At 38.7% G+C, this 10,237-nt stretch overlaps 1 protein-coding gene across 1 annotated transcript in view; it reads left to right on the plus strand.

Annotated features, from left to right (window-relative positions):
* LOC125396512 (uncharacterized) overlaps window positions 1-6,673 on the plus strand; it is a 52,623-nt gene extending 45,950 nt beyond the window's left edge. Inside the window, exon 15 of the mRNA XM_048428457.3 lies at window positions 6,357-6,673. The gene's annotated coding sequence lies outside the window, so the exon portion shown is untranslated. The remainder of the gene's footprint in view (window positions 1-6,356) is intronic.
* Window positions 6,674-10,237: the final 3,564 nt, after the last annotated feature.

Consider the following 10,237-nt stretch of genomic DNA (forward strand, 5'->3'; position numbering starts at 1 on the left):
ATTCTCTTTCTTGGTTGTGTTTTTGTGTGATTTTGGTATCAGAGTAACTGTAGCTTCATAAAAAGAGTTTGGCAATGATTCTTCTGTTTCTATATTGTGAAATACATTAAGGAGTATAGGTATTAGCTCTTCCTGGAAGTTCTGGTAGAATTCTGCATTGAAACCATCTGGTCCTGGCCTTATTTTGGAAGGGAGATTTTTGATAACAGCTTCTAATTCTTCACGACTGACAGGTCTATTTAGATTGTTCACCTGGTCTTGGTTCAACTTTGGTATATGGTACTTATCTAAAAAAATGTCCATTTCTTTTACATTTTCCAACTTTGTGGCATATAAATTTTAGTAGTAAGATCTGAAGATTCTCTGAATTTCCTCTCTGTCTGTGGTTATGTCCCCATTTTCATTTCTGATCTTATTAATTTGCATGTTCTCTCACTGCCGTTTGATTAGTTTGGATAGGGGCTTGTCAATCATGTTGATTTTCTCCAAGAACCAGCTCTTTGATTCATTGATTCTTTGGATTGTTTCCTGTGTTTCTATTTTGTTGATTTCAGCCCTCAGTTTGATTATTTCCAGTCTTCTACTCCTCCTGGGTGAATCAGCTTCTTTTTTTATCGAGAGCTTTCAAGTGTGCTGTTAAGTCTCCAATGTGTGCTTTCTCCGTTTTCTTTAGGTGGGCACTTAGTGCTATGAACTTTCCTGTTAGCACTGCTTTCATAGTGTCCCATAGGTTTGAGTATGTTGTGTCTTTATTTTCATTAAATTCAAGGAAGAGTTTAATTTCTTTCTTTATTTCTTCCTTGTCCCAGGGTTGATTCAGTAGTTGACTGTTCAACTTCCATGAATTTGTTGGCTTCCTGTTGGTAGCACTGTTGGTGAATTCTAACTTTAATCCATGGTGGTCTGACAAGACACAGGTGGTTACTAATATTTTTGTTGTATCTCTGGAAGTTTGCTTTGTTACCCAGTATGTGGTCAATTTTCGATAATGTTCCATGAGCTGCAGAGAAGAAGGTATATTCTTTCCTGTTTGGGTGGAATGTTCTATAGATGTCTGTTAAGTCCATTTGATTCAATACCTCCAATAATTCTCTTATTTCTCTGATAGGTTTCTGTCTGATTGACCTGTTCATTGGTGAGAGAGGAGTGTTGAAGACTCCTACTATTAGTGTCTGTGGATTGATGACTGCCTTGAGTTCTAGAAGTGTTTCTTTTACATAAGTAGGAGGCTTTATATTAGGGGCATAGATATTCAGGATTGAGACTTCCTCCTGATGAATTGTTCCTGTTATGAGTATAAAATGTCTGTCTCCATCTCTTCTGATTGATTTTAGTTTGAAGTCAATTTTGTTAGATATTAGAATGGCCACACCTGCTTGTTTCTTAGGTCCGTTTGCTTGGAAAACCTTTCCCAGCCCTTTACGCTGAGTAGATGTCTGTCTTTGTGGTTGAGGTGTGTTTCTTGTAAACAGCAGAATGTTGGATCCTGTTTTTGTATCCAATCTCTTAGTCTGTGCCTTTTTATAGGTGAATTGAGTCCATTAATATCAAGTGATATTAATGACCAGTGGTTGTTGACTCTACTTATTATTATTTTTGTTTGTTTGTTTAATAGAGTTTGTTTAATAGAGTTCTTTCAGCTAAGCTCGTGAAGGGTCGTTAGATGTCTGAGTTATTGTAGGCAGTGTTGGCAATGTTGGATTCCTTGGGTTGTGATTTTCCTTCTATTACTTTCTGTAAGGCAGGGTTTGTGGCTACAAATTGTTTAAATTTGTTCTTATCCTGGAATATTTTGTTTTCTCCATTGATAGTGAATGATAGCTTGGCTGGGTATAGTAGTCTGGGTTTGCATCCATGGTCTCTTATTTTCTGCAGTACAAGGGGATTTTTTTTTGATCAAGTCTATTTGGTATTCTGTATGCTTCTGGAACCTTCATAGGAATATCATTGTTTAGGTTGGAAAAGTTTTCTTCTATAATTTTGTTGAATATATATCCTGGGCCTTTGTTCTGCAATTCTTCTCCTTCTTCAATCCCTATTATTCCTAGATTTGTTTTTTTAATTGTGTCCCAGATCTCTTGAATGTTTTGTGATGAGAATTTGTTGGATTTGATGTTTTCTTTGATCAGAGCATTTATTTTCTCTATGGTATCTTCAGACTCTGAGATTCATTTTTCCATCTCTTGTATTCTATTGGTTATGCTTGATTCTGTAGTCTCTGTTCGTTTACCTAGATTTTTCCATATCCAGCCGGCTCTCGTTTTGTGTTTTCTTCATTGCCTCCATTTCAGTTTTCAATTTTTGAACTGTTTCCATTACCTCTTTGATTGTTTTTTCTTGGTTTCCCAGTGTATCATTCATGGATTTACTCATTTCTTCGAACTTTTTGTTATACTTCTCATCCATTTCTTTACTCATTTCTTCAATCTTTTTGTTGTACTTCTCATCCAGTTCTTTAAGGGAATTATTCATATCCTGCTCAAGGGACTCTATTGCTTTCATAATGGCACTTTTTTCCACTTCTTCTGAATTAAGAGGTTCAAGTCCTTCTATTGTTGGTCGTTGGGATCTGATGGTTTCTTGTTGTTTTTTAGATTGTTGGAGGAGTTCTTGCCTTGGTGTCTGCCCATTTCTCCCTTAAACTGCTCTATATTGCATCTTCTGGTACCAGGTCAGGTTCCCTTTTGAGCAGGGACTTCACTGACAGAAGGCCTACCTTTCCTCAGGCAGGCTCTCAAAGCACAGGAACTGCCCATGCCTGACTGAGCCCACAGCCCCAGGCCAGCACGCAAGGGAGCTGCTCTGGGGAGATCTTGTGGCCCCAGGGGGAAGAGGGGAATAGAGGAAGGTGTACCTGGATGAAGGCTGGGATGGGATTCGGGAGAGCTCCGCAGAGTGGAGCCACCATTGCAGGACGACCAGAAAGTCGAGGGGGGCAGGGAAAGTATGATTTCCTCCTAGCCGAAGCCCTTGGGCCCGGAGCAAACTCACCCTCCTCCAATGGATATCTGGTAGAAGTTCACTGTCTCTTGCTGGCCAGGAATGTGGCTGAGCTGATTCAGGGCCTGCCTGTCCTCAGGGAGGCTCTCAAAGCACAGGAACTGCCCCTGCCCAGCTGAGCCCACAGCCCAGGCTCAGCGTGCAAGGGAGCGGCTCTGGGGAGATCTTGTGGCCCCAGGGGGTAGGGGGAAAGATAGGAAGGTGTACCTGGATTAAGGCTGGGATGGGATTCGGGAGAGCTCCGCAGGGTGGAGCCACCACTGCAGGGCGACCAGAAACTCTTCAGTTTTCAATTCTTGAACTGTTTCCTTTACCTGTTTGCTTGCTTTTTCTTGGTTTCTCAGGGTATCATTCACGGATTTACTTATTTCTTCAAACTTTTTGTTGTATTTCTCATCCATTTCTATACTCATTTCTTCAAACTTTTTGTTATACTTCTCATCCAATTCTTTAAGGGAGTTATTCATATCCTGTTTAAGGGACTCTATTCCTTTCACAATGGCACTTTTTTGCACTTCTTCTGGGTTAAGGTGTTCAAGTCCTTCTATTGTAGGGTCGCTGGGATCTGGTGTTTTCATGTTGTTTTTCAGATTGTTGGACGAGGTCTTGCCTTGGCATCTGCCCATCTCTTCCTACAAATTCTCTCTATTGAAACTTCTGGTACTGGGACAGGTTCCCTTGTTTGGCAGGGACTTCACTGACAGAATGGCCACCTTTTCTCAGGCAGGCTACTGAAGCACAGGCATTCCCTTTTTCCGGGATGCGCCTACAGCCCAGGCCCAGCGTGCAAGCCAGCTGTGCTGGGGAAATTTTATGGCCTCAGGGGGAGGGAGAAATATAGGAATTTGTACCTGGATGGAAGCTGGGATGGCAGGCGGGAGAGCTTAGCAGGGGGGAGCCAGCACTGCAGGGTGACCTGGGATTCTATGGGGTCCGGAAAGCCTGAACTCCTCATCATTGGGCCCCTGCAGCGGGCCCGAAGCAAACTCACCCCTCCTATGACCCTCTGCTAGAAGTCAGGGCCCCTTTCTGATCAGGAATGTCGCTGAGCTGACACCAGGTCCACCTGTCCTCAGGGAGGCCTTTAAGACCCAGGAGCTACCTCCTGCTGGGATGCACCTACAGCCCAGGCCCAGCTCCCAAGGCAGCTGAGCTGGGGAAATTTTATGGCCCCAGGGGGAAGGGAGAAATATAGAAATTTGTATCTGGATGGAAGCTGGGATGGCGGGCGGGTCTCATTTATAAGTTTTGCATCCATGTTAACTGTGGAAATTTCTCTCTCTCTCTCTCTCTCTCTCTCTCTCTCTCTCTCTGTGTGTGTGTGTGTGTGTGTGTGTGTGTGTGTGTGTGTGCGGTGCCTTTATCTAGTTTGGTTATCAAGATAACATTGACTTCCTAAAAAGAATTTAGAAAATGTTCTTTTATTTTCTATTTCATGAAATTATCTGAGCAACAATGGTATTAATTCATTTTTGAGTTTCTGTATAACTCTGCAACTAATTCATCTGGTCATGTCCATTTTTTACTTGAAAAACATTTTTTTACTTCTTCAATCTTGATAGTACTTATAGACATACTTAAATAATCTCATCTTGAATTAATTTTTTATATAGTATGAATCTAGAAATTCATCCATTTTTTCTACATTTTACAATTACATGGAAAGGAAATTTTTTTAAAAAGAATGTGCGATTTCTGAAATTCGTTGTAATTGGTTTAATGCCTACTTTTTCATTTCTTATCTTACTAATTTGTTTCTTCTCTCTCATTTGGATAACGATTTTTTCAATCGTATTTATCTTTTCAAAGGATCAATTTTTTATTTCATTAACTTTTTGAAAAATTTTAAATTTCCATTTGATTAGTTTCAGTACTGATTTTGATTATCTTTGTTAGATTTGCTTGAATACAGGTACAATCATCCTTTTGAATTCTTTGTCCTGAATTTCATTCATGTCATTGTCTTTGCAGGTCTCTACTATGTGAGCAGTAATTTTTGGAGAAAATATTTTAATTTGTTAGATTTTCCTTCCTCTTTTTCTTTTTTCAGGTCACATTTCAGTTCCCATGCAGACATTAAAATGATCATCAGAAGGGACTCCATCTTGTCATGGCTGTGATGTGATATTTTCCTTGTCACTGATCTTCATTCCCCAGAAACTCTCTCTTTCCTTCTTCTGAGTGTCAGAATCTGCCTAATGCCTGGAGCAGGGTTCCTGTGTCATTAGAGGTGTTGCCTGGTAGATGAAGCCTCACCACCTGGAGGAATAACCCATGCAGTATAAACAGGTCCAAGCAGGGGAATGGGAACCTCTCACCTGGTTCTGGAGATTGCCAAGTGTCATTGGTGGGGCTCATCTCTATACATCAGGGTCCCTCACTCACTGCAGGAGGTCATGCTACCTGGGATCCTGGAGGAAAATTACTGGGCATTATGTCGCTGTAGAAGACCATCCAGGCCAGGCCCAAGACAAAGTTCACATAACTCTTATGTGGCCACAAGCAGAACTCGGGATATTTCTTGTGGTGGCCACAAGCAGAACTCAGGATGTTTCTTGTGGTTCTAGAGTTTTGGAGACAGCAGAGGTTGGCCTAAGCTGAGAAGCTAATGTCCCTCACTTAGTGAAAGAGTCTAATGGACTGGGCTCTGGAAACTTAAATACTTAATTCTAATAATATTGTTATTTATTCTAACATTGAGAATATTCTTAAAGTATACAATAATCTATGTTTTACTTTTCATTTGGATGGAATGTTTCAAATTTTTCATAATATTTTTTTTTTGAATTTTCAGTGTATACACTCCTTGTTTTTGCACAATCTCTTTCAGACTGATGCTATCAGAGCATGATTTTATGCATGTTGCATCAAAAAACATAGCTCTTCCCCTGCTGAAAAGGAGTAGAAATGTGTTGTAAATTTAATGAGACACTAATAGTTTCTAGTACAAAGCTTTCATTCATAAGGAGAAGGTAATCCCTAAACTCCCTCATGCTTTCCTCACTGTTATCAAGAACTAGAGATAGGTTTTAATTTAGAGTTTAAGGCTTGCCTTATCACATGATTAGGCTTCAGAATATATGCTTAGAGCAAATTTAGCATTAGAGTTTGGTATTATTATTAAGGTTCTTAAATGTTGTCATGGTACATATAGGCCTGTCATGAGCTCCAAGAAGATACATAATTAATAAGCAGAATATTCATGATAGATGAAAGATAGATAATACAAAAACATCTGCATTTATTATGTAACTGAATTTTATGACTACTCTACCTAGCTCTTACACCATAGTCTATACAGTTTTATAAAACGTAACAGAGCACTGTGATTTTAAAATGGATTATTCTCATTCCAGAACTAGAGCAAACTTTCCACCACATCTCACAATTTCTTTGATCATCCCAAGAGGACAGCTGCAGAGGAATTCTATTCCTTCTCCATTAATTTGTTCAAGAAAACCATGTTTATTTTGTGTTTTATTATATTGTCATATATTATACTATTATTATCTTGTGTTTATTTCCATGTGTTTGTTTTATTTTTATGTTATATTTTAGTTATTTTCAGTGTTTATTTTATATTTATCTTCCTTCCCTTGATGTGAATATTGTTTATCTGTATATATTTATTTGGTTTGTAATACACCCCTTCTAAAAAGACATCATTTTGATTGTGTGGAGTTATCAAATAAAGATAATTAAGTTATCCATTCAAAGTTGAGTCTACTTAGTTCTGTAATTCCCTTTAGTTCCTCTAGTTACTAATGCAGTCATACAGAACTTGATTAGTTCTGAAACCACAGTTTGGGAACAATAGTCAAAGGCTCTAATGATCTACTGTATAGGTCATGCCTCATCTTTTATAGACCTCACAGTTTTTCAAAACTGGCCCTACCAGTTGGGGAACAAGCACTTACTGCATGCTTCTGTGGAAGACAGTTCACAAATAATCCGAAACCTTCCATACATAAGGCTCTTGGATATCTCATAATGTAAACTTCATTTAGTCAACTTGTAGTAATGATTAACAATTACACCAGAGTGCAAAAGTCCAAAGGCCCAATTCTCAGGCCCAATTCTCTTCTGAATCTCAAGATTTTGATCCTTTGCAAAATCAAAATGGTTGTTGTGTCTTTATACTATAAAATGTCATAGACTAAAGAACAGGATTCTAAAAGGGAATTTTCAGTAATAGAAAAGAAAAGCTTGAAAAAAACAAGACCTAATTCCAGTGGGAAAAAAAAAACCAAGTCATGTATCTCCTGGTCCACCAACTGGAGACTGTCATTCCATGAAAAGGTTCTAGACAGACGCTCCTCAGTCTTGCCTTCTGCAGTCCACCTGGTCTTTCTCCCAGGCTTCCTCCACTTGTTGACTGCAGGTCTCCTTACACATATCTGGCATTGCTGACATCTCCAACATCCTAGCAAGTCCATGGCAACTTTAATCTCACCCTCATGCATAGACTACTCTGGAGCTGACAATATGGAAACCTATTATAAATTACTTAACAACCAGCCTTTTCTCAAAATCTTCATACAAATCTTCATGTGTCCATAACTCTTGCTGTCCTAGTTAGCTTTGACTTTATTTTTAAAAAATATTCACTTTAATACCAACCACAGTTCCCCCTCCCTCCTTCCCTCTCTCTCCTTATTCCATGTAAACCACCCTGATCTACTCCTCAGAAAGGATAAGACCTCCCATGGGGAGTCAACAAAGCCAGGCAAATTCTTTTGGGGCGGGACTAAGACCTTCCCCACACCATGGAGGCTGAGCAAGGAATTCCACCTTATGGAATAGGCTCCTAAAAGCCAGCTCACTGGTCCCACTGCCAGGGGTGCCACAAATGACAACAACAAAAATGTTGTGCAGTCCAGGCTACACAACAGACAGCAAGAGTTAGGGACACATGAAGATTTGTACCAAAATTTTGAGTAAAGTCTTGTTGTTAAGGTAATATGTAGTAGGTTTCCATACTGGCAGCTCCAGAGTAAGTGCAGAGAGCCTAGTTCAGCTTCATACAGGTTCCCCAGCTGTCACTGTAGAGTCAGTGAGCACCCATGAGTTTGGGTCAGCTGTCTCTGTGGGTTTCATTGACATACTCTTGATTAACTCATGCTCATATATTAATTCCTTACTCACTTTGACTGGACTCTCAGAGCTCTCAGGAGAAAATTTTCCCATTCTAAAAAGAATAAACCTTTGAAGGTACAAGAATCTAACAGAACACTAAATAGACTGAACCAAAAGAAAGTACCATTGCCATATAATAATCAAAATACAAAACATACAGAGTAAAGAAAGGATATTAAGAGTTGCAAAGGAAAAGGCAGAGTAACACGTAAAGGCAGACCTATCAGAACTGTGTCTGACTTCTCAATGGAAACTCTGAAAGACAAGAAGGTCTTGGACAGATGTACTGCAGACACTAAGAGACCATGGATGTCAGACTAGTATACCCAACAAAGCTTTAAATCACCATAGATGGAGAAAGAAAGATATTCCATGACAAAACCAGATTTAATCAATACTCCTCCACAAATCCAACTTTCTAGAAAGTACTAAAAGCAAAACTCCAACCCAAGGAAGTTAACTGCAACCACAGCAAAACAAGCAACAGGTAACCTCATACCAGTAAATCCTAAAGAATGGAAACACATAAACACTACCACCACCACCAAAACCAAAAATAACAGAAATTAATAATCACTGGTCATTAATATCTCTTTATATCAATGGACTCACTTCACCTATAAAAAGACATAGGCTAACAGAATGGATACAAAAACAAGCGCCATCCTTCTGCATACAAGAAACACACCTCAGTCTCAAAGAAAGACATTACCTCAGAGTAAAAAGTTGGGCAAACAGTTTTCAATCAAATGGACCTAAGAAATAAACTGGGTTACTTATCCTAATATCTAACAAAATAGACTTAAAGATAAAAATAATCATAAGAGATGGAGAAAGACAGTTCATAGTCACCACAAGACAAATCCATCAAAATGAAGTCTCAATTCTGAACATCTCTGCCCCAAATACAAGAACACTCACATTTGTAAAAGAATCATTTTACTAAAGCTTAAATTTCACATCAAACCCCACACACTAACAGTAGGAGACTTCAACAAAACACTCTCTTCAATCAACACGTCTGCCAGAAAGAATCTTAGCAGAGAAAGAAGGGAACTAACTGATGTTATGACTCAAATGGATTTAACAGACATCAATAGAACATTCCACCCAAACATAAAAGCATATACCCTCTTAGCACCTGATGCAACATTCTCTAAAAACCAACCACATACTCAGTCACAAAGCAAATCAAAACAGATACAGAAAAAAATTGGAATAACTTTCTGTATCTTATCAACCACCATAATTTAAAGTTAGAATTGAACAATAAGACTAATTGCAGAAAGCCCACAAATGCATAGAAATTGAACAGTTCTCAACTTTGAATTGCCACTGGGTCAAGTAAGAAATAAAGAAATCAAAGAATTCCTAGAATTCAATGAAAATGAATGTACAATGTATCCAAACTCATGGGACACTTTGAAGTAGTGCTAAGAGGAAAGTGCATAGCGTAAGTGCTATGTGAAGAAATCTCACACTAGCAACTTAACAGCGCACCTGAAAGCTCTAGAATAAAAAGAAGTAGACTCACACAGGAGGAGTCGATGACAGGAAATAATCAAATTGTAGGCTGAAATCAATAACATAAAAACAAAACAATAGAAAGAATCAATGAAACAGAGACGGTTCTATGAGAAAATCAACAAGATAGGCAAACCCTTATCCAAACTAACCAAAAGGCAGAGAGAGACTATCCAAGTTATTTACGTAGGCATTTAGTGCTATGAACTTTTCTGTTAGCACTGTTTTCGTAGTGTTGGATAAGTTTGGGGACCCTGCTTCACAGCAGCTTGGTGCCGGCTCTGCCATATGGCCCACACTGTGACACTACTGGTCATCTCGGAACCAGTTAACACATACACTATTACTTGATAATCATGAGAAGCTGGGCATGTTTTGAGAACATCTTTTGCCATGTCTTTGTAATGTAATTAAGCTAGACTATGTGGTATTTGCCATCCAATTATTCTAGGTTATGAGTTATGAATATATAATAGAAGTATTTTACCTCTCTAATGAAAACATCAATAGCATCTAGGGAACTTGAATTAACTTTACAAAATCAAGATTGTTAAGTGGTTATTTTAAATTAATCAAG

The sequence above is a fragment of the Myodes glareolus genome, chromosome 24 (genome assembly GCF_982192425.1).
Source record: "Myodes glareolus chromosome 24, mMyoGla1.1, whole genome shotgun sequence".
NCBI classification, from domain to species: Eukaryota; Metazoa; Chordata; class Mammalia; order Rodentia; family Cricetidae; genus Myodes; species Myodes glareolus.